The sequence below is a fragment of the Bombus pyrosoma genome, linkage group LG9 (assembly GCF_014825855.1).
Source record: "Bombus pyrosoma isolate SC7728 linkage group LG9, ASM1482585v1, whole genome shotgun sequence".
Taxonomy (NCBI): domain Eukaryota; kingdom Metazoa; phylum Arthropoda; class Insecta; order Hymenoptera; family Apidae; genus Bombus; species Bombus pyrosoma.
In genome coordinates, this window is record NC_057778.1 from 12,745,197 (window position 1) to 12,770,082 (window position 24,886).

The 24,886-nt window shown below is 42.2% G+C and overlaps 1 protein-coding gene across 16 annotated transcripts in view; it reads left to right on the forward strand.

The window, feature by feature from the left end:
* Positions 1-24,886, forward strand: part of LOC122570930 (mediator of RNA polymerase II transcription subunit 12-like) — a 406,261-nt gene that overhangs the window by 328,387 nt on the left and 52,988 nt on the right. The window contains exon 1 of one of the 16 annotated variants that reach the window (XM_043733942.1): positions 2,885-3,046. The exons of the other annotated variants lie outside the window; for them this stretch is intronic. The gene's annotated coding sequence lies outside the window, so the exon portion shown is untranslated. Of the gene's footprint in view, positions 1-2,884; positions 3,047-24,886 lie in introns of those variants that run through there. 16 annotated transcript variants of the gene reach the window in all.

The window sequence follows — 24,886 nt, forward strand, 5'->3', positions numbered from 1 at the left end:
CGTTAAAGAGTACGAATTCCAACGGGGTGTAAATTAACAGAAGCACGGGGAAAAATTCAAAAACTAAAGCAATAAACCAGAGGACACACCGGCCTACACGATTCAGTATGTTAGATTCACGAGCGTTGCATAACAAAACAGTCTTTTTAATTACTCCCTGAACACCACTTCAAATTCTCCACACCAGGACGATTACTCGAAGGCAATAACTCCTCGCTCGAGCAACCTATTACGACTAGAATTACGGCGAATAAAGTACGATATTTGTATAAAAAATCGAAACGTTAGATCTGCAAAGAAATATATATATGATATGAAAAATTACACAATTTGTATGAAAAATTACAGATTGATCGTATCGAGAGTTTTGGTATTCAGGCGTTAAAGGTAGCTTGCGCTTCGTTCTTCCTTTGTTCTTCCTCCGAAGCGTTTCTCGTTCGATACCAGAGACGTACATTTTCCCCGTACCTTTACTACCGTGCTACTAGAAATTCAGTTTACTCGAGCGCAAGATGCTAAAAAATTGACGAAACTACGGATAAACCGACCGATGTAAAATTTAGCCGGCTCGCACGAAAGCCCGCGGACGAGGCGGGACTGGAACGGTCAACCGGAGAATTCTGCACGAGAAAAATAACGAATTCATTCCGAAAGCGCGTCGTAAACGATTCCCGGTTCAGCCATCCGACTGGAGAGAAGCGGCCGAAGGTTTCCTAATTTATTAAAACGTCGCAGACGCGGAATTCGAACGGACCTCGCAGAGCTATACTCTCGCATACACACACACACACATATACACTCGTACGTAGACACGTTTCTTCTCTCTTTCTTACTTTTCCCATCGCTGTCTCGAAGTTCTTCCTCTTGCCATTTCTCCGGCTAAGAAAGACAGAGAAGAGTCCCAAGTAGTTCCTTCGTTCTGGCAACGGCGTAAAATTTTCAGCAGCTCTTGCGCGAACGAAAAGCGTACCCGGTTGGTTGTACCGAGCTCACGTCTACCATTTACACACGGCCGAATCGTATGTAAACGTGTAGCTGGCGCGTAAAACGATCCCGGTGGTCTGGTGAACGGTACGCGAAAACGAGAGGATAAGAGGAAGAAAGACGGGGGTGGTAGAGGACGGTTGGCTAGGGGGATACGTGGAATAAGAATCTAAAAAGACCGAGGCGAAGACTCGACGACGAAACGACTCCCGTGGGCTTTCTCCAATCAGCCAGGCTCTCGCTCCTCCGCGTTCCTATTCCGTGAAAATGCATTCCGACTCTGTATTTCTGACGTGGTACCCTTGTATACGTGCTAACTCGCTAATGTACCGTGCTTCCCCTTAAACCTTTTCCCGAGACCACGTTTCTGCAAAGGTTAGTTGACTACCTGGATAGTCGGACAACCACTGACGAACAACTTTTATACGCTCGTATGGATTCCATTAGTAATCTTTATGCGATCTGTTAACGTGCCGTGAAAACCAGGGAAAATCCCTGGAGTGTGTTAACCTTTGGTACATACGTGGTTCTTTCATACAACTTTCCAGGATATTACGTCACGCGTTAAACAGACATCTCGACTCGTTTCGAGGAACCAAAATGCTCGCCGCTGAACGTTACGGTTTAACGCGCTCTGGTCTCTCGTCTCGATTGCACTGTCGTAATATGGATAAAATGTAAACGCGTGTGCGAAATAAATGTAAGCACTGTGCGAATGTCTGTTACCGTCTCCCTCTCATATACATCGTGCCCCATGACAAAATTTGTTTCAAACTTAAACGAACAGCGCACCAGAAAATATACATTTTATTTAGAGCAATGTATATTTTGAAACTAAACGTTATTACTAAAAATATGTATGTAGGTCACATCGTTTTAATCTTGACGATTTCTATCAGTTAATCGTGAAACATCCTTCATATTGTTGGACATAAAAGCGTTATCAATTTGCATTTTTCATACAATATTTGTATCCAAAAGGCAGGTGAAATTACATAATTTCTGGAAAATTCTATTCAGAGTGTTGTCGGCTCTGACTTACGGAATTTACCTGCGGCTCTTGTTACACCCGAGCAATTTTCATTTAATAACGCTCGCGAGAACAGCAGCTTGAAAATTTTCGGACTCGTCCGGTAGCCCTTTGTGTAACCGGCTGAATCTTTGATGAAGTCCACCGAGAACGCTTCGCTTTATATTATGTTAGCCATGTTTTTTAGCTCTTTATGGGCCAACCTTATCACCCAGTATGCTTCACGCGAGGCTATTCGAACGAATTCGTGGCAAGTTGCCGCTTTGTACTACGCTATTTTTAATCTTGTTGGCAGATAATTTCATACGTCTCTTGTTTATGATTATTTGAATCACTGCGTGGATGGAATGAACCTGAACTTCGCGTTCGACCACTTTTATAACGCGTTCAAGCTCCTATACATCTATTGTTGTTTGTCGTTTGCTGTCTAAATTGTTATAGTCACGATTTCATTGGGATACAAATTTTAAGTAGCAGTAGTACAAACGATACGATAATCGTTCCTCGCTCTCGATTCAAGCAGTATCGATTAACAAATAGGTACTTTTACGTTCTCGTCCGTGTATTCTTTCATCGTCCCTTACGTTTTGTATCATTATTATTACTATCGATAACTATGTTCGTGAATATCAATGACACCGATAAGCGATAAATAATAATATACACGCAAGCAACGATAAACGTATCACTCGGTATAAAATGTTTTATCGTTGCTATCAGAATATCCTCTAATATGGAGCGAATATGAAATCGAGGATGTATATACAGGTATTTTTATCAGCAACACGTTCAATGATCATCGTACGATAATAATTAATTTAACATAACCGTTTCTCTCTAACTAAGTACATTTCGTTTTTTTTGTTTCAGGTAAGTGTCCAAATACAACTTCCTTTTCCTGGGATGACATTCAGTGGTTTCTGGCGGTACGAAGAACGCGAGTAATTTAAACGAGGTAACAAAGATGGCCCATAAGAAATTTAGCAGTAAAACACCATAATTAACTGAGCATCGATTGTTACACCCGCAACGGTGAGTGTTGTAGTTAAATACGAATATCCAGCCGATTCGTAATGTATCTCGTATAATATCTCTACGAGTAATTAGTAATTACACACTAGATTATTTGCCAGGTAAACACATATTTGATTAAACTGCATTCGCGGCGTATTGTAACGACCATTTCGAATTCAACGTGCTTAAATTACTACTCGAATTATGTCCCTGCGCCCCCTATGCCGAACCGGTAACTATGTATTGCAGTTCTATTCAAGTACCAATAGAACGAATCGATACTCGATGGCCTCGTGTACATCTTTGCCAATAGAGCACAACTATCGACAATGTTATTACTGCTCAGCTTCGCTGTTTCGTTAATTATCAACAATTCGGAACATTTGAATATTAAATTGTCTCACCAGCAACGTGGGTCTTTTAAATAACAAAAGCGATTTATTCAAGTCGCTAATTCTTTTCCTCGTTTATGTTATATGCGAACTACGTGCTTCAAATAATTAGCGTAATACGTTGCTATTATTATCCATAATATACTTCGTTGCTCACGTTTCGACGTAATTTTATCGGTTCGAAGCGTACAACTCCTTGCGTATCTCGTTAAACGTTTAACAGAATCGTTCTCCGTTGGAAAACAATTTCAACTTTTGCCAACGATACTACGATACTTTGGGCTTCGGACCAAGTTGAAGAAAAGATCTGAAATAATACGTAGTAACTTACAGTCTCGTGTCATTAATTTCTTACGACAACCAGCCGTCTATCTCTGCTCTAAACTTATCCCGATACGCTCCGTTACGTTGTTCGTTTTTCTCCACACCTAGCTTAGGCCATCTTCCCCATACACCGGCTCATAACCACCTTGTAAGCCATCACTATACCAAAATCGCATCACCTCTTCGATGACCCAGTGTAGCGTGTACGAAGAACGGACGGCGATGTCGCTCGTTTGCTGCATACCAATTCCGCGGCCTGGTATTTTCGAGCTCGCGAATGCCGAGGAATACGCTTCACGCACGGCTACGTGATTACGCGAGATTGAATTTAAAGGAGGAAGCCGATGGAAGAGGAAGGTAGGAAGTAGGAAGACTGGGAAACAGCGAAGTCGCTTGGGAATCGATCGGTCGGGCAGCGGGACGATAGACAAAGGCTCTTTCGAGTCGGTCGAACGGAGATTGTCTCCAACTTGCACGGTCTAAGACGTTCCAGAACGATTCGAGGCATGGACAATTAGGCGATCAAGATCGATTGGAGCCATGGAAGCCGATGGATCGGATCGGTCGTTGGCAAACTTCGTGTTGACGCTTCGTGTGTTCCCTTGTCTATCGTCGTTATTGCCAATGCACGTGGATAGATTTCTCTCTCTCCCTCTCCTCCTCTCTCCCTCGCACACGCGCGCGCACACACACGAACTTACACACAGACAGGCATTTAGTCTCCTATTCGTGTCCTTTCGTTCGGTATATATGCCAGGCTTCTAGCGTTACTTACGGATCCGCAAACACGAGAAGGTTGATAAACTCGGTACACGACGGAGGTATTGCCGCGCAATTGACCCCGTATCCTCCTGGTATTACGCTCTATGATATTAGATTAGATTTCGCCGAAATTGGACTGGTCCCCGAACATTACGCGGACACATTAGCTGGCCCAGAGCCCGCAGAGCGCCAAACTACGTCTCTTTATCTTGCCGGATATGGAGGTTGGATCTTGTCTATCGTGCTGAAGAAAATTGATACCATTTTGAGAGAAGCTTTCGAAAGTATCCTGGAGTTTCTGGTGCATCGTAGATCAATTTCTTAGAAATGGATCTTTCTTGTTGTGAAATCGTCAGATTCGTCGTCGATGGTTTTAAATGCTTAATTCAGGTATGCAAACGGTTTGAGCTATTACATAAGATAGACTTTTGTTGACGATATCGGTTCTACCAATACGAAGCAATCTGGAATCAATTCCTTAAAGTATCCCAGACAAGGTACTCCCTTGCCTGCTAACCTCGTGCCCTCTCTATCGTTCGAAAGACAGCGAAACGACAGAATCAATCACTCGACGAAGCACATCCAAATAAAATCAGTACTTTCTTTTCCCAATCACGCGCCATCAAGATCCCACTGATAACAGGCCATCGAAAGCCACGTGACGTTCACTCTCTGCCGAATCCTACACAAGGGAAGACGTGGAGCAACGACTGGAATCTCGGTCGATTTTTCCATGTGAGAAGGAGGCGAGGTTAAGGCTCGCTATTCGTAATAAGACGGCTAGATGAGGCGGGCGTAGGTACCGGAAACGTCGAGGCCGCTCGTCCACGACCATCCGAAGCTTGTAAGGAGAGAAAGAGAGCGAGGACACGGTGGTGTGCGTTAGTATATACCCCAGGGGTGTGATAGTCGTACGATGTATGGTTATTGGCCGGCTGGCAGCATCGATTCTCACGACGAGGGAGCCACAGATCACCCGGAAACTGAAACTCCCTCTCCTACGCTTCCGAAACCGTAACCCCGCAGCCGCCCCTTTAGCGGGCTAGATCGCGCTTCCATCCGTCGGCTAAATACTTTATTAGGAAGTTATACGGTTTTCCCTTGGTGGTTCGGATTCGAATTCAGCCACGAAACGCGATCCGATCCGTCCGCCAACTGGGAATCTCTCTTTCTTTCTCTTCGTCTCTCGTCTTATGCGCAGGCGAGAGTCTTCTTCGGCAGATCAGACAGGTTTTAAAACAGGGAAAGTCGAGAATATTCCTAGTTCCTCTCCCGTTGTTGTAGGTGGAGCCCGATCTTTGAGTCAAGGTATATGGTTACGTGAAAGAAAATGCGAGCGCTTGTGCATTTAGATGGCCAATGCATGAAATAATATGCTCGTACCTAGCTTTCGATAGATCGTTCGAATTTTTAACAGAGAGGTTACAAGCTTCTGTAAAGTATAAACATACTGAATATGCCAAGTACTATATAAAACGAAGTGTATGATTGTTTTCGCGAAGCAAACGGAACATTCTCTTTAATGCCAAAGGGTATCGTTCGGTTTTCATAAAATCGATGAGTTTCTCGAGAGGAGAGACGACCTTTACGAAATAGAATTTTATTACCCTGCCCTTTGTAGATACATAATAAAATTGTAATATCACGTTTCTACACAGAACTAACTACTATTACGGTATATTTTCTTAGAAAAATATTAACGCCCTTAGCAAGGGAGGAAAGAGTATATTTTGCTGAGAAAAATTACGTTACACGCATGTTGGTCTCTACAAGAGAGCGAGAGAGAGAGAGAGAGAGAGAAAGCACGAGATTTTTCAGTAGAAATAGATTTGCAACATCCTTTCGTATCTTTGTATTTTCCGACAAATTTTCTTGAAAAACTTTAAATTAGATACCGTGCATTATTTTTCTAAATCTGTCATATTGTATTTAATGTCACAAGTATGAAATAGCACTCTAAGAGAAGCGAAGATGACGATACTACCAATAAGTAAGAAGTTCCATTCCTCCACAGACCTTTTGTTCTCAAACTTGTCAAAGAATTGAACCGACAGATACATTACTAATTTTCTTTGGAAGCCGATATCAAGGTTGGTTGAACGGGGGTTCGAGCGTTCATCTTTTTCGGGCGAAAACATCTCGCGGCGAAGAATCTTCCGCAGGTTGTCCGTCAGATCCTCGTAAATATTCATAGACGAGTGGCGAACAGAACGGAGCGCATGACAAACGATCTCAACCTTCACCCGAATTTCATTCCTCGATACTGCGTAATTGGAAGTCACTCGGGGCAAATTGGATGCGGCGAAGATGAGTTGCTCTCGCGAGTCTCGTCGACTACTTGAAATCAGAGAAAGTGAAAGATCAGGGTCCGGGTTATCCGTCTTTGTCTCGTCACACGCTCCACACATCTATCACCCTTACAATCCGTAGAATCGCGTTATACTTTGTAAAATTGCGTTTCTTCCTTTCGATGTGATTGCATCTATGATCGAACTTGCAGGTGGATTTTTAAGTATGGACGAAAATTTGTTTAGTTTTCCGATCTTAATTCTCTCTTTTTCGTCCGAGTATCTTAAAGCAGTCGTCCGACCACGAAAGATCCATACTCCTGCTCTTACTTTGAAGCGAATAAACGAAAAAGGCGATAGTCAATCAAGGATAGGAAAAGATTGTATTTTCAGTTTTCCAACATGGTTATGCAAAGTGATAGGAACTGCTATCTCGTTGGCAAGATCAAAATTGAAGCAGGGGTATGTACGTACGAGAGTAATACGATCACTTTGGTGGGAAGACCTACGAGATTTCAAAACTTCGAAAGCACCTGCCGTTACAGAAGTCCTATAAATTGCTGCAGTCTCGTGGAAACTGTGTTAAAATTACCATCCTCCTCCTCTCGGCCAAGATTCAATCTTCTTTATGTATCCACTCGAAATTCGTATACTTCTTGACATAAAAACTTGGTAGAAACAACGAACTTGTTAGTTTTTTTTTTTTCCTAATTCAGATGTGTTAGTTTTAGAATTTTGAGATGCCGCGAAATATCATAAGATTAATAAAAATTAAAAGAACAACTTCGTAACACGAATATATGTTATCTGTACAAGCTTCACAGTTTTTAGCATAAAATTAACGCGAAACAATGATTTTCCTTGGATTCTGAAACTTGACTTCTTCGATATCTTACAAACTTTGCTACAATTGACTAGAAAAATATTCACCGCACGAGGAACACCAGTCTGAGGTTGACAACTGAAACAAACTCTGAAAATTGTACGCGTATTACACGATATTACGGTCTCTGATTCACCACGAGTTCTTCGCTTGGTTCGAGATACTTGAAAACGAAACAACAGACGAACAAAAAGATACGAAGGAGAACACGTAATAGAGCGGAAGGGAAACATCAGAGAGGAATATGAAGAGCGCGGTGGAGTCGAGATGGGACGCGATAATTGCGGGAAGGATAATTTAACGGGCGGTTCTTTTCCACCTCGATCTCTGCTCGCATCCATTTCGCCTCTCCCTTCTCATTTCGTGTTCCTCTTTATCGGCCATGTTGCGCTGTCGCGGCACGCGGCATGGCCGCCTGGCCAACGATAAAGTCTGATCTGTCGCATTATGTCTTCCGGGATGGCTCGACAATCGTAAAGTTCAAACGGTAAACGATACAGCTACCAAAAAAAATGAAGCGTAAGCTTTCTAATGCTAAGGGATATACGTAAATTAATTTCATAAGGTATACAGGGATCTGCATTACAAACGCCAGAATGATTTATATTTGTAGAATTTTTAGCAACAAATTTTTAACAAATTCCCATAATTTGAAATTATTTCCTAATTTCGTCTGTAAAGATCCGCGATAACTAAAAAGAAACTGTTAATACCCTTAAAATACCTTGCTAATCAGAAATCAGAGAGGAATAAAATTAAAATGCTAGCTGGTCATAAGGAGAAAGCCACTACCAGAAAAATAGTTTGTAGCTGAACTGCGACGAATCGAGCTTAATAATTGCAAGGTCTTCGCTCGATATCGATCCCCATCACCGTGTCCACCTCTCGATACTATTCCACCTCGGTCGATCCCTATGAATAATCGAGCGAACGTTGTTTTTCCTATCGCGCGCACCTCATTGATCCAGCTGCTGGAATTTACTAACACGCTACTCTCTCCTTGCCTCTCTGAAAATCGTGGTCATGAAAAAACGACAACAAATAGCTAGATAGGCAAATTCCGCGAGCACGGCGCCCTCCACCGGTACTTCCAGCATTTGTTTCCGTTGTTGTTCGTCGTCTGACACGGGAAGCACCGGGGGTGGCCACCCCTTCTGCCAGTAGACAGTCCACGTAGGACAGTACGGTAGTATTTATGGAAATGAACCGAGGTAGTTTGAACCCTCTTTTCGTCCAACGTTCTCCTCGCTAACCGAGTAAATCCACCAATCCTCTCCCCTCCGTCTTTTCCTCCTCTTCATCCGCTCGCTGTCTTTGTCGCGACCCCTCTTCTTCAAACTTGCTCCTTTTCGTCTCTCTAGACACGTTCCCCGTCCCACAGCTTCCTCGTATCGTTTTGCTCGGTTTTTCCGGCTGTTTCTTCCTACGGGTAACCTCCTCTTTAACCACGAGTCAGCGTGTCTGTGTTTCGCAGGAGAAAATCCGAGCCCAGCTGCTGCCCCTGTTTGGCCACGTAATTACGTGGAATTCATAAGTTACGAGGCAGGCACGCGTACCGCTCGCACAGTTACTTTTATTCTTCTACTATAATTCAGATGGGAACAGCTCTCTCTCTCTCTCTCTTATCCGAGACTGTTTCTTTTAAAAAATTTTGTTTAAAAAAAGAGAAAAGAAATTGGAATCGACCGAACGTTTCAAGATCCTGCCTCTCGTATCGAACGTAAGTCCGCTTTCGTTCCGTCTCTTTCCGTCTGCTTGCTTCCGTTCGTTTTATCCGTCCTCCGTCTGTTAGTCACTCGGGTGACTCGTTATCACAGTCGGTTTATTCCCGATAACACGAGCCGGCTATCTTCATTAATTGAACCTCGAGTTCCGCGAGAGAGTTTACCTTCCACGATAAATCCGCGGGATCGACGCAACGGCGAGTTTTAATGGAAACGCGAGAGCACGCCAGGCAGTTTCGGTTTAATGACCTTCGGTCAAATGAATTCGCCTGATTTTACCAAACGAGACGAGTGGTCGCGAGAACGATATAATTGAATCGAATTATTATACCCTACGTTGCGGAAATCGTTTGGGAGATGATTACGTATATGCGAGCGTGCAAATGAGTCGTGTTATTTTTCCGTCGCGTTACTTTCCGCTGCCCCGCGTTAATTCAACACTACAAAAATACCGGAGGAGCACACACTGTTTACGTAATTAACCTCTCGCTGGCCTGACATTGTTTGCGACAAATCGTGGAAATTGCGCCGCAATTTCCACGAGACCGCTCTCTACCGTTTTATTAACTAGCCCTCTCCTTCTCTCAATCTCCTCTCTCAAACCCCCACCGTTCGACCCCTGTTTCTACCACGCGTTTAAACAAATTAATTCGCTCGTTAAATTCGGTCGAATTCGTCAAGTCTCTCTTGTGAAGCGTATTATGGAATGATTCGGACAAGTTCTACGGAGTTAGTTGCTTTTGAGGTTGGTTTAATATATTCACCTTAGAGAAAAACGTTAGTCGATATTCCTTTGTTTAACTGTACACGGTACGGTCGGAAACGATATGTTTTTTCGGATCGTTTTCACGATATCAACTTTCGTGCAATCAACTTTGATTCATAAATCTATTAAAATTTTATCATTCCCGTATTAGGGTATATTTTACGGCGATAAAGATGAGAGGAGAATTCATAAAAGATACAGCTATCTCTTGTATGCGTACCTTAGAATAGATTTACAAAATCTACTTAATTAATCTGTACGATATTCGGAATACGGTGTTCTCGACTTTGGAATAAAAAGGTAGTCAAAGCTATCGCGATATATTCAAAGAGGTCGATTGGCTTTTAGGATTTTTAGCCTCAAGCCGACTTAATCTTCGGCCGAGAAGACACAGACCTCGGTATATCGAATAAATTTAAATTTGAAACATGAGTCGCTGAGCAGTTTCGAGAAAGTAGCTAGTCTGGCTCAGAGGGGTAGATTTCTGGCGTGTTCTAGCGCGTAAAGGTAAATTTTCCTTTTGCTAGCTGGTACAGGGGTTCGTACAAAGAGATCGAACAACGCTCGGATTCTGTGTAATCGAGCGCAAAAGTGCTTGAAAAGCACGATTCGATAGCAAAGAAACTTATTGCCCTTCGATTTTGATTTAATACATTTTTCACTTCTATAGATGTAATTAGAAGCTTTCGAGAACACTCCTTTTTTCGGCATTAATTGAAGTACGGCAGAAGACGATTTGAACTATTTGCATCGTAAAAGAAGGAAGTAGGTTATGAAACATTTTAACAATTGAAAAGGATGTATATATTTTTATATCTTTATAGTATATTACACAAGTCCATCGAAACGAAATAAAGAATGATATCGATAATTGCGCATCGTGGTCATTTATTTCTGAGATAGTCAAACAGAAATCCATTGATAGGAAAGAAAGTGGCGCTCCAATTTTAGCCACAAAATGGAAATATTCTCGATGAGTTCGCTGCGCAACAAGCCGTGTCGACCACAAAACGGTGAAAGCAGAAGCGTGTTTTTGTTTAATTTTCTTCCGATCCCTTCTTTGTGCCTGCTATCAACGAAATACCAAACACGATGCGAAAAAACACGAGGAGAAAAAAGGCGAGAGAAAACAGAGAAGAGTAGCAGAGAAGTGTAAAAAGCAGAAGAATCGGAAGGATACGCTTGTAATTTAAGCACTCATAAGGGGATCGATACAGATCGCCTTGAGCTACTCTCTGCCGCTGTCTTCTCTGAGTTGACATCAGCAAATTCTGCTTGCAACCTGTTGCTCTCCCTCTCTCTCTCTTTCTCTCTCTTTCTCTCTTTCTCTCGCTGCCTTCCCCCCGGCACCCTCTTTGCGCTCCTAATCTGTGGTAGTTTCATCCCCGAGCGAAGTCCAGAGACGTAAGTGTATCCTGCACTTTAAAATCTTGCCTTGGTATCACCTTTCATAATCCCCTTGAGGTATTCGCGTACTCGAGAGCACGAAATTTGCGGAGTGCGCTTTTAAATCTGCTTTCCCCGCTACGAAATGTACACGGAAGATGACGACAAATTTCAGACGGTGTTTCGAAGGAGGGAGATCGACGCTTGCTGTTTATCGCGATAACGTTTGGCGTAACTTCGCTAGGAAGCATCGCTGTTCTTGCGTCTTAAACTTGCGTTCTCTTTACTTTGTACCTATTTTCTCCTAGAGAAATTTCAAAAATTGATTTTATTTTACCGCGGTTTGAAATGTTCGTTCTTAACTGGTCGTCACGATATAACCAGGTTTCAGCACCAGCTGGAGCTAATGAAACGAAATAATCGAAAGTGCTCGATAATATTTTCAATACGATTTTTTTTTTCATAAATTGTTCGGCAGCAAAAATTTAATTTTCGAAAGTGGGCAAATAACTTTGCACGCTTTCGGAACAGGCGGCATATATTTTTATATTAATCTGATGCTTTATATAACACGCGGTATATTTCCTAACCATTTTTTATCGGTGTCATATAAACGCGTATGTATCGTAACGCGTTACAGACGTTAATCGAGTTGTTAAATTTTTTGAAAACATCGATCCGGCCATAAAACCATCGCGTGCAAATAAAAAGCAATAGCTGTTGTTAAAATACGTAATAAACGGAAACAGCCTGGCAAATGTTTTCACTGGTCTGTGTGTTAGGGTTATGTAGCGGTGAATGGACAGAAACGAGTAACAGGCGTATAATCCGAAAACGATTTTCTACGCGCCTCATTAACGTATTATATATATATTTTATTTTTATACCGTGCATCTATCTTCGTGTACATTTTCTAACATCTGAAATACTCTCTTTTCGAATTATAAAATTTGTCCTTGTGCCTCCGATTTGCGACTTGTACAACGTATCTATTGTCTAACGATGGTATTGCTCTAATGCGTATTTTATACTTTGGCAAAACGTCAACTTATTTTATTTAACCCTGTTTAATATCATATACATTTAGTAAACTTTTGCATGTTACTTCGCTGCTTGGTCATTGGTAGGTTAAATGAAATCCTCGTCGGAAAGCAAGCAAACTTTTCCCGTAAAGTCAAAGCCTGATCTTCGAGCATTAAAAACGGTCGGCTTTGCTTCCATTGAAAGTTTCTATTAGAAGGCGAGGAGCTGGCCTCTAATATCCGCAGCCGATCGCGCCATAAAGTCGCATCCATCCTCGTGTTCCGTAGTCTCCGGCAGTTAAAGTTACGCGTACGTCGTCGCAGAAAATTTACATGTTGCAGAGAAGTCGGTAGGTTGCATGTGACGGCGCTATACGTTAACTAACCGGCGACAAGTCCGGTTGACGTCTGTGTGTGTGCCGCAGCCACCGGTAAAGTCCTCCGCGGCTGGCCGTTGCCGTTGCTGCCTCCAAATGGAAATGGCTATAACGCGAAGGCAATTTAACATTCATTGAAAGAAGTCTCGGTTCCACGGGGACGAGTGACGTCGGGCTTCCGTGAAACGACCGCTCGCGGAAACTGACCACCTCCCTCGTCTGTCCCTGTCTATCGTCTTCTTCGTTCCTCTTGCTCGGTCGCCGTTCGCCGCCGGGGAAGCTCGTTATTCTTCTTGACAATCGGGCACCGAGTACCGCGATAATAAGCGAGACCAGAGGAGAAATTATTGCCCCTGTTTAATACTGATTACGCGCTCGCCCTTGCGCCACCGGTGCACGCGCGAGCACACGTGGTACTTGTCATACTGTCACGAACAAGAACGAGGGCGAAGCTTGAGATTTAAGGATCCTCGAAAGATCTTGATCGCTAGAGTTTTGACAAGCGTCTTCTGCGGGCGTTATAGCGATATGGTATTCGAACGAGCGATTTAGGATTCCTGGTCTCTTAATCGAAATTTATTTCTCGATTCTTCTTACTAAATTTTACTTTAACGAAGATAGCCAGCTATGCGTTTCGTAGTAACCGTTCGTTTCGTTCGATAATTTTTGTTTCTATCGCAAATATTGTCCTTTCGTGTTTCTTCGTGGATATCGCAAAGTGAATATCAAATTGAAGAAAATTTTGCATTTACTCGATCGTTTCGTAAATTAAATCCCATTCTAGAGAAGTTTCCGTTCCTCTTTCGCGACTCGAGAAATCAAGCAAAACTCTTCTGTATCGCTCGGCGTATCTCGTATCTCAGGTTTATTCAATCACTTGGCGGGCCCGGCAGAGAAAAGGTGGTATACTTTTTCTTGTTGGAAGAAACTAAAGAAGGGAATCAAGGCCGACTCGTGTAATCTCGCGAGGAACATCTGCGCGGATCTATGTCCGTTGAAAATGGAGGCATTTTAAGCCCAGGCGAACTCGTCTTTTCTGCTTGGCTCCCCTTCAAGGAATTTCAGTCGATGCAAACGTTCAATGTATATAAAGGACCAGATGTCCTGCCACCTCGGCGCAATCAACTTCAAATGCCTTCTCCAGAATTCACATGCGACCGTAACAAACTCTCTCCTACTCTCTCCCTCTGCCTGCCCTTTTCTTCCTCTCTCTTCTCCTCGTTCTGATAAAAGTAGACTAGACTGGTAGACTTTCGAAGCGATAGGAACCAGAGATGACGATAGAAAGGAAGGAAATCTCTCTTCGGAACGCTCTCCAGCGAACAAAGCACCACGATATACAACCATTTTGTTTTGTGCATGATACCTCTTGGATATCTTTGCTTCTTTCCAAGAATCTTGCTTTTATCCGCAGAATCTTCCATGACATTTGAAAGCATTTAAGATTTATGAGTCTTTTATGCAACATCTTTTACATTATTTTCTTTCAATCGGAAAACCAACGATCAGAGAATTAACATTATTTTGTTATTAGTATTACTTTAGCTACATATTGTAGAGGGTGATAGCACGAAGAAATTGACTTTTCAAAGCTAATACGCAATAACAATGTCTAGTTGTACATTTTTGCCGAGCTGTGTAGAGATTTGCACGCGTGTTACGAAATACGAGTGCATTTTAAATATTTATAGTTTGTAGAACTTGGACTGGATACGGCTAGAATCAGTCAGACCGATGGCAAGTAACGTCTTAAATCCAGAATGCGAAGAAAATGGAGATTATGGTTTGGAAGGTTCGAGCCTGCTTTTATAAATTCCCTGCTTCTCTTAAACCGGAATAATTCGAATTACGGACGCGGATAAAAACGCGATAGCTCGAACAGTCCAAGATTGCCTCGAGTAAGTATCTCTGGCGGAGTTAATTCGCCTTCAGAATACGCAAACGGAATTTTAGACAGCATTCGTTGCGCCAAGTATAGTTTTCGCGTTTTACATGCACGTCGGCGCATCGTATACAAAATTCTTAGCGGAAGGGCAAACCAAAATAAATTTCAAACAATCTTTGTCCTTTTTTCTCTATCTTCGTTCAGATTCTGTATTTTAAGATTCCGTGTTTTAGGGAGAGTATATTAATAAAATATATTAATAAAATATCGTACCATATACCAGCTCGCAAAGATATATTTTCTTATTTTATTTAATACTTTGCATTCGCAATTTGTCCAATTTGGACATTTGGTAGAATTTTTTAGCTGTTTGATTATCAGATGGGTGGCTACCCCCAGCGGGGTACCGTCTTCGTGTTTGTTAGGTTATATCCTTTGTGGCAAAGATATTTGAACGCTGATCACAAAACACCTTTATGTCCAAATTGTACGTGTTATGGAAAACATTTTGAAATTTCATTAGCATGCTAACGAGATACGATTGTCGTGATTATATCGGGCAAGTTTGAAGCCACGCTGAAAATGTATGTGGAAATTACAAGGTATTTACTGCAAATATATATTTGCTGCAAAATATACGCTTGTACTAAATATCTTGCAATTGCTATGTATATTTCCGGATTCGTTTCAAACTTCACCAATATAAAAACATAATAGCCGAATCTCGTAGCGTCGCTAATGACATTTCAGAATGTTTCGTACAACGAGACGTAACTAACGCGACGTACATTCGTTAAAGGTGTCTACAAGCGTTCGAGTGCTTCATAATTTATATTTTTGCTTCTAACAAAGTCTCGCTATTTAACGAAGAGAGCCGAGATACGAGGGAAAGCGGAATTTCGACGAATTCGAACGATCGACGATATTTCTTTTGTGAGAGATAGCCGAGCACCAGATGTCCTACTAGCTCGGTCGCGATCTACTTCGAATGCATCCCCACGAATTCACATGCGGACGTGCCTCATGCAAATGTCTTTCTTATCCGTGGCATTCGCGAAAGAAGAGGCTGCGCGCCGTGGCGTTCATTAAAGTTATTAGTTTTGCAAGACTCTCAGCTCGGCTCGTTCCGGTATTCTCAAAGGGTTGCGGCGCGCGCGCGTTTCGTGAATATTTCATGCGGATAGCGGTCTAGAAAAACCGATTTAACCACATATCAAAGGGGGACCAGCCAGGGAATCGAAAACGCCTTTTGCGTTCGCCGTGCCAACACGACCTGACTTTTCTCGGATTCGAACGGCTGAGCGAAATTTGCGACCGGCTATGCGTCGAGAAATGGGAGATTCGATGCTAACCCTAATTCGATTCGCATCTTGTGCAACCGTAAATTATGGATTTCACGAAATTCTGTTTCTATAGGGTTTCAGAGATATCGGAGGATTCCTGTGATTCTCTCGAGCGAATTCCAATTGGATTTATTTGGATTTGTTTACTTTTCGGACAAACAAATTCATAGATTCAGATGGATGTCGATTGATGATTTTATTTCGAAGACAAGCGAGTATTTTTTGTATAATTCGACGCTTTCATGCGTTGAATCAAGGAAGATTTATTAATTGGTGAAATATTTCAGTATAAACGCCAGGAGCTATTTATTCCCGGAACAAAGTTTTTTAAAGTAAAATTTCTTCCCGTGTTCTTGATTCTTTTTACCTGTTACACGTCACCTTCTGTGTTTACTGAAACGTACAACTTTTTATTAAATTGCATAATACCTTCTTCCCTGCTTCGTCGCAACTCACTCGTTACATTCCCCAAGTTTTCTTCCGACAAACTCGCGACTCTTTCCAACTCTGACATTCAATTCTAGCTCGTACAGATCGTCCGAAACTTACCATGTTTTAAAGGTCTTCAGAAAGTTATTTTCGAATGCTCACGCTCTTCCCTCGAACATCCTTCTTGTCGAATGATCGATCCTTGCAATTGCAACTTCGCTAAAAAATAATCAATCTCTTTTAAGCTTGCTACGCGAATAGCAGCAAATATCAGATTCTCGTAAATGTAAAGAATATATCTTTACGCTCCGTAGGGAAACTGCATCCTTGACAACCTCGGTAAAATTTCACTCTTAAATATCTTTACTTTTATGAAAAAAAAAAAAGGAATCTCTAATATAGCGAAAGAACTGTCAGATATTTTAGACTTTTCTCTCTCGCATTTGCCACGATAATTTAAAAAAAAAAAGCTCGGATCGGTGGCAGCGTAACTTTCTTCGCGGCACGACGGAAATCCAGTAATTAGAAATTATTCATTTCGGTTCTCGCGCGGCTTCGTATGATAATGTAATCCAGTCCGCGGGGATGGGGATGGGGGAGGGTGCGAGCGGAATAAAGGCGCGCAATCTGCCACGAATCCGGCAGTCTTTATTCAAATTTCGCGTCACTCGATTAAGCAGTCGATTTGCTCTGGATTTGCTTTCGCAAGAACTTCACCGGCTGTGACTTCGACCACGTGCAAATTCGCAGGGATCTACTCTAATAGCTCGCGCTTAGGCGCGCGCGCCGTTTGATGGAAAGGAACAGGAGACAGAGGGAAAGAAGAGGGTTGGAAACGGAAAGGGGTTTGGAAGAGACGGGGGTGGATCGTACGGTAAACTTACGGAAGGTAGCCTTTCCACTACGATCCTCCTGTACACCACCCCACAGGTTTCAGAAGAGCTCGCATCCATGGCGACCGAATGTCTTTCCCACCTTGACGCAATCTACTTCGAGTACTTACGCGTCCCCACGAATTCGCATCAGACGGGAAGTTCGTCTCGTCCGCGCAAATGGCATTGTCGCATCGGCATCCATTAATATTATTAGCTTAAGCCGCTCTGGAATTTCCACGCGAGCAAATCGATTTTCTGTCCACCTCCGCCGAACGCGGAACACTTGGATTTTAACCGGTTCTGTCCGTTTCTTTCGGCGAACGCTTTTCGTTCCACGCACATCTGCTGGCTCGTGTTTCGCACGACGATTCTTCGCGCTACCAACGTCTCGGTTTGCAGAAGGAGTGATAAATTCCACGTCCGTTTGCAGTGAAACCAAGAGTTTCGTTTCGCGAAATGATACGTCATAGGTATTTATAAACTTTTATTCGTGAAAAATATAGTAAACCGGTTTTCATTCAATCGGTACGGATGGTGTTGTAAGGACGCGAGCGAAATATGAAAAGTTTACGAGAAGTACTCATAGAAACTGACACATCGCTTCTATGTTCGCATGTCTATTCTATCAAACTGTTAATCATTCGTTCGAAAACTTTTCTATCCAAGATCGTTTCAATAATCAATAATCGTTTATTGCGGCGTGCAGAACGAAATAATAGCGGGCGAGAAGAGGCAAACTGTCGAGACAATGGCGAAAGACATGCCCGTTTCAGCCCTTTTCACTTTGAAATTGTCGGCAAAGGGTACGACGACGGCACTTCTCTACGTGAAGGGTCAACGCGGTTAGCCGCGTGTGTCGTTAGCAATTTCGACTCCCTTTCTCTGATTTTTCCCCTCTGCCTATTCACCCCTTTGCGTGGTTAGTAGGCCAAAAAAGACGAACGAGCGCGTCTACGCCCCCCAAAAAGATATCATCGTGCAAGTCGTCCAACGAAAATGATCAACGATCGTTCTAGTCGGTTAGGTTTAGGACGATCGTTCAAATCGAATGCAATCACGGAAATTAAAAATGAGAATTATTTGGAATATAGAGATTACAAAGTACAAGCTACAAATATATTCGTAGAATTTCCACTTCCGCGTGTTTATTCAAAATCGTCTGGTTTTCGAATTTCTTGGACATTTTTTTCGAAGATACGTTTCTGCGATGTAGCCTGTAAATTTCTGTCTCGTCTTTTTGCATATATCTTGCACACATTTCGTCTCTCGTTCGTTTTAACTTTCTCTCCCACCCTCTTTCGAATTCTCAAAGCGTTCGCGTAAACTGCCGGGTCCCTCGCGAAGTCGCGTTAGTAATAAAGTTTTCGCGACTGATTGCGGAACATTTGTACGGTAACGCAGTTCAGTGATAAACGACGCAGATGATTTACCGTGTCTAGCAAGTAAAACGCGACCGTTACGATATACCATTGAAATTTGTTTGTTTTTAGAACGTGAACTTTCCGCGATAGCGGCAACGAAGTAACTTTTGAAGCGTGGAATCTTGTTACGATTCTAAATCTATGATAATTGTTCCTTATCGATGTTATCGCTTCGCTTTGTTACGATGATTACATTTACGCTTGAAATTTGTAAAATCGAGTTACGTACAACCACTCTAATTCGGACTTAACAAGAAATCAAAAATTTATTCAGGATATTACATCGAGAGGCGTATATAAGCCAGCATGTTTTACTCGCGTATCATAAAAATCAATACGTTGCCTGCACTTCGCAAACAACTGTCGTACAGGTTGCAATTATCTACACGGTAGCTTAATTCTACGTTACTAATGAGTAGATATAAAATATACACGCGATGAGATGTTAGCTGGCGATACTGCGGCGTTAGATGGCTCACTTGCTCCCTTTCTACCTTATTACGAGCTTTTTCTTCGTCTGGCTCTCTGATTGTTTCATTCGAAACGCGAAATTAAGAAGGGACTTGAAACTAAACGAGAGAGAGAGAGGATCAATCCTCGAAAGTATTAAACGAGTTAAAAAATTATCTAGAAAATTTCCATATAATTTTCTTTACAGCTGACGGATAAAAACGATACAAGTGTTGTAATAATATTTTTACGTAAACGTAATCGATATTGTTGAGATATGTATAATTTTCTGTGCTGGACTGGGTTAAACGCGCAGTAAGAATACTTATATGCGAGTATTAGTGTGTGGGAGTATATGTGTGCGCGGCGTCTCAAAAACAGATGGATGTAAACTGTCCAGTCGTTAGAAGCATCTGGAAGAGTCGTCGATTAACAGTCGGGTAAAGAAGAAAGTGCTGAGACGCGTGCAGATATGTATCGATAAATATAATAGAGATCGTCCATTAAATAAATGTATAACTATTTAAACATTAATTAAAAGTGTAAATTTTGTGTTCCCATAACATTATTTCGGCTTCAAAGATCCAAAATTCTCAACAGATATGATTATTAACCGCAATAATTTAATCCGATATAACGTTGCTAACGAAAAGAAAAGATTTTACGTTCTAATACGTCGGACTATCGTTTTTTCTTGAAACGATCGAATAAGGCAGGTCTTGGTAAAACAGCCGTGGCACAGCCGGAAATGGCGGCATTGTGTCTAACAACTGCCTATTCGTCGGCTTCCGGCCGTTGGTAATGTTTCGTCCGTCTTGCAAATCGCGTTGCGAATTTCGATGGTGGCTGGCGTCAGCAGCAGGTGGCCACGCACCTGGAACCATGGCTGTTTCGCACGATTGTCTCGTGTCCCAGCTAGAACGGTATCAAGGGATTCCTGGCTGAAATATACCACGAACATATACACGAGCTCTCCTCCCTGGCGGTTGTCTTGTGCTTCCTATTTCACGTTAAACACCCTGGCCATTTTGTCTCAAACGCGTACCCTTAAATATCGTCTGGACATCTTACTTGCTTGCGAGTGTGTATATTCTCGTCCGTTGGGACTTGCGCGTATGAATTAGTCGAGAAGGTAGGAAGAAACTGCGTAGTTCGTAGGTTAAATTTCAGAAACAAGATCTTGCTAAAGATTACATTTCCTGCGTCGTTTTACAATTTATCACTTTACGTCATTCTCGGAAGAAATACGTTATTAAAGGAACTTGTGCAAAATTTCCAACAAATAACTATTTATAATTCTAAAGAAAGATCGGTGTAATATTTTTTATTTATAGCTTCCGTGTCCTGAATTCACCCCTGAATTGGCGCATACGTGTTACGATACCTCGCATAGTTACCATACGATTTACAACAACCATTGTATCATCTGTATTTACGTTGCTTTCTTAAGTACCCACCTACCTATTAATTTTTCTCTTTGCTATATTTTTATTTATGATATTATACCTTTATACACGTAAGATTTGATAAAGCAATACCCGAACGTCCTATAGTGCAATTTTATATTCGACAATGTCGGACAAAATTCGATAGAAAATTAATTAACTCTGTAAGAGATGTATCGATTATTTCGATCACCGAAGAAATTAAAAGGGGGAAACTAATAAATGGTTGTGTCGAAATTGAGCGGCGAGAATATTGTGTACCCTACGCGTCGTAGAAAGGAATTAACGTCAAGAAGAGGTAAAATATCTAAGAAAATCAGAGTAGTCCCTGGGGACCAGGAACAGCCAGCAGGGACGCAAACTTTTTCTTAGCAAATAGACGAATATAGGGTTGTCCTCGGAGAATGATTCTTCGTGATGGACACAGACGGGGAAAGAAAGGAGGGAGAAAGAGATGCTTTATGGAGACCTTCTCCGGCTAACACGCTAAGGGCCACCTTGTTATCCAAGGTCATTTTTGGTTTTATTAGCCAGAATAAATCGCACTGATTAGGTTAGCGAACACACTGCATTCGTTGTACGAGAAGAAGCTTTCGCTGTGTCTTTTGTCCCTTTGTGGGTCCTTATGGGGGGGAATTAAATATCATACGAAGGAAAAGAAATTTCTATACACAGGATGCTTTCTCTGAATTTCTTCTGTAGCGACCCAACAGCCGCCGAGTGGTTTATTTCAGGAATTAAGAATTTTATTACCGAACATTTTATCATCAAAGAATTATTTAAAAATTATTAAAAGGTCACAAGTGGAAAATTGGTTCAGTCGCGATAGAAAATCGTGCTTCTTAGATACTTAGGTAACTGGTGGAAGCCGCGATTCGGATGCTCGCCTCATCCGTTACGCTCAGCCGATAATCCAGATCGAAAGTAGATGATGAACATCGTCCCTCCGATTGCTTTTTTACGCAGACTGGTACGCGGCTCACGTCGCCTCGATAGAATCGAGGATTAAATCAATGTAGCGTGCATGCGATATGAGCCCATCGAAACGTGTATAATGCGTTCATGAACACCGGCAACACGGCGCGGATCCCGCAGATTTCGAAATTTGTTTTGTCGGGCCGCTGCCCCGGGAATATGCTTGAAACGATGGCTGCGATAATGGAAACGGAATTACACGGGGTTGCTTTATTTTCATTCGAGGCGCTAAAAGCCCGCCAACTTCATTTTTATTGCTACTATTATTATTTATCGTTTCGTTAGCGGCACGATTTATTCCTCGATACGAATGAAAATTGGAAAATTGTCGGAAAAATCTATCACGACAAAAATTCGACACGCGGAGAACGTTAAAAATTCCATTGGCAAGGAGAATGCGAGACATTCGTGTCCATCGATTTAATTGAAATTGTTGTTAAAAAGTTATCGTGTATTTTATCAGTATGTCGTTGGTTATGTCGACGTCCCGTGCAAAAGAATGGCAGCGTATACAACGCTATTGTTAAATTCTTTCACAACGAATAATTAGCGTATTAAAAATGATTTTATAAAAAGAGAATGCAAATCTGTTAAAGCGTCTGTATACATATTTACGAGCAATGATGTACCTCGATTCTTGTGTTAGCGCTATCTTTCAAACGTCCTCACCACTTTCTTCCTTCTTTCTACTCTTACGTACGCTCGTCTTCCGTTGTTCGATAATCTCGCGTCACCTCCGCTCAGAGACTTGCTTCGAAAATGAAAATTGAAAATTTCACATCAGCACGAAGGATAAATTCGTGTTCCACGGCTGTAAGGCAAGATCTCGGTAGATAATTATCGATCGAGACCGATTGGAATCAGGACTTTTCGTGACCCAGGGCTTAGTGGTTTGCCTTTGGTGGATCGTGTCTGTTTTATTCGGCGCGTAGACAGAGTCACGAAACCCTTTGATGTTCGGCAAAACTCTTAGCGCGACGAAGAGCTTGGTTTGGAGAACGAGAAAAAGACGGAAATAGAGAAGCTGAGACCTTGGCAAGAGGTAAAAAAGGACCGAGAGACACGGAGAAAACATCGCGAGGTTTAACGTTTCCTTTTTCGATCGCTCGCAGCTCGGGAAATTTTCTACGCCTTTGAATCCCTTCTTGCTTTATTCTTACGTATATCCTGGCTGAAAAGTACCAGGCCGTGTGCTATTTTCAATCACGTTACGCTTTGAAATGTAAATCGTTAACATTAAATCTTTCCCTTCTTTTTTCAAATATCCATTCGATCTTTTAATTAATTTTGAATGTTTCATTGGAGAATCTTGTTTGAAACGACTGGCTATAATTAAATCGGAATCCAGCGGATTGTGTTTCACGAGCACAGCTATCTTCTAGGTCATCGGACTTTATAATTTTTAATTTTTACTTATAAGCAGACACTCCGAAAGAAAATATAAAAGTATCTAGCAGAATATGTAAAATTCGGTGAAATTCGTTAATAGTTTCATGGCCTTTTTTTAAACATTTGTCGACAAACGACAAAGTGCCCTCGTACTTTTGTACGGAGATATACAGCGAGTGCAAAATGTATTCCTACACACTTTAAAACGGTATAACCTTTTTAAAATTCGATCAGACGGCTTGATCCTTTATGAGAAGTTCGAAGAATTAGTTTATTCGATGACGAGTAAAAAAGTTTTTCTAAAAGGTGCAATCGGTCAGAATCGCGAAGAAAGGACTCGGTGTGTTTATATAAAATTTCCTCGGAATAGGCTGACGCGCCCAATTTCAGAAAAGCTACTCCGTTTTAAAGAGCGTGGGAATGGAAAAGTGTTCTCGTTCTTATCTTCTCCCTTTGTTCTCTCGTTATACGTATTCGTTATATGTTTCTTTCTTTTCTCGCGCTGGTTGATTTGCCGCTTCGCGAAGGAGCTAGACTCTTGCTTCCCACGAGGATCAGCGCGCAGCAGCCACGCCGCCTTCTTTGAACCTCCTAATTCGCTAAATTGTTATTCTATAAAGGACGGACTTCCGGCTGCCTTTGCGTCTAAATTCCCGGCGCATCGCGAGTGCGAAAAAGAATTCTTGATGACGCCGCGTCGCACCGGAGGCTTCTTTTCCCCTTTCTTTGTACCCGAGGTCTAACATCTTCCTTTGATCTAGAGGAAACGTCGGAAAAGGGTATCAATGTATGTATTTCGTTAATCTACGTGCAAGTAGAACGTAGGATCAAGCTAACGACGTTAGCGAAACTTTACAAAAACGACGAATTCGCTGATATAGTATTTAAAAATGATGGATCCTCGTGGTCCTCGAGCGAACAATAGACGAATTCGCGTCAAGTTTTTTGGTTAGCTGGATGGCCATTTGCGGCGGGCGGAAATCGGTACATTTCCAAGCAAACTTTGATTGTTATCCTGGTTGTAGTGGAAGAGACGACGGAGATGAAGTGGCGGGGATTGAAATCGGCAGTGTCGAGGAGATTAAGAGGGACGGAAAACAAGAGAAAGAGAAAGAGAAAGAGAAGAGAGTCTCCTCGCTCCTGAGTAGGGGTGGTTGAACGAGCCAAGCGACGCCTATTAATTCGTTTAATTGTGCTGACGAATCAAACGCTAAGAACTCAAATTTCTCTTCCTTCGTCCATCTCTGTCTATTCTCGCCTAGCCTCTTTTCTCGCTCTCTCTATCTCTCCCACTGTACAAATTATCACGACTTCTCAGGCCCGGTTAACCGTCGAGGTCCTGATACGAGCTCACGAAAGGGAGCAGTAACGCGTGTAGAAGGAGAAAGACGACAGAGAGTGGGACGAGGAGGGAGAGAGAGAGAGAGAGAGAGAGAAAGATAGACAGACAGAGAATCAGGGGGGTTGGCAGCCCTTAGAGCCTGGAGTGGCAAAGCCAGGCCCGCACGCTGCACTAGACTCTAGGGTGCTTCAACGTCCCGAAGTCGAAGCGGCGTTCATTAAACGATAACTCACACTCGGAGAAATGTCTTGTTAAATCGTCGATCCGACGACAATCACGGTACCCAGCGTTGTATATAGTTGAAGATCGGCTGAAAGACGCGTGGCACGCGGTGAATTTCCCTTCCATTTCGAACGGGTCATTGAGATTCGGAATAGAAG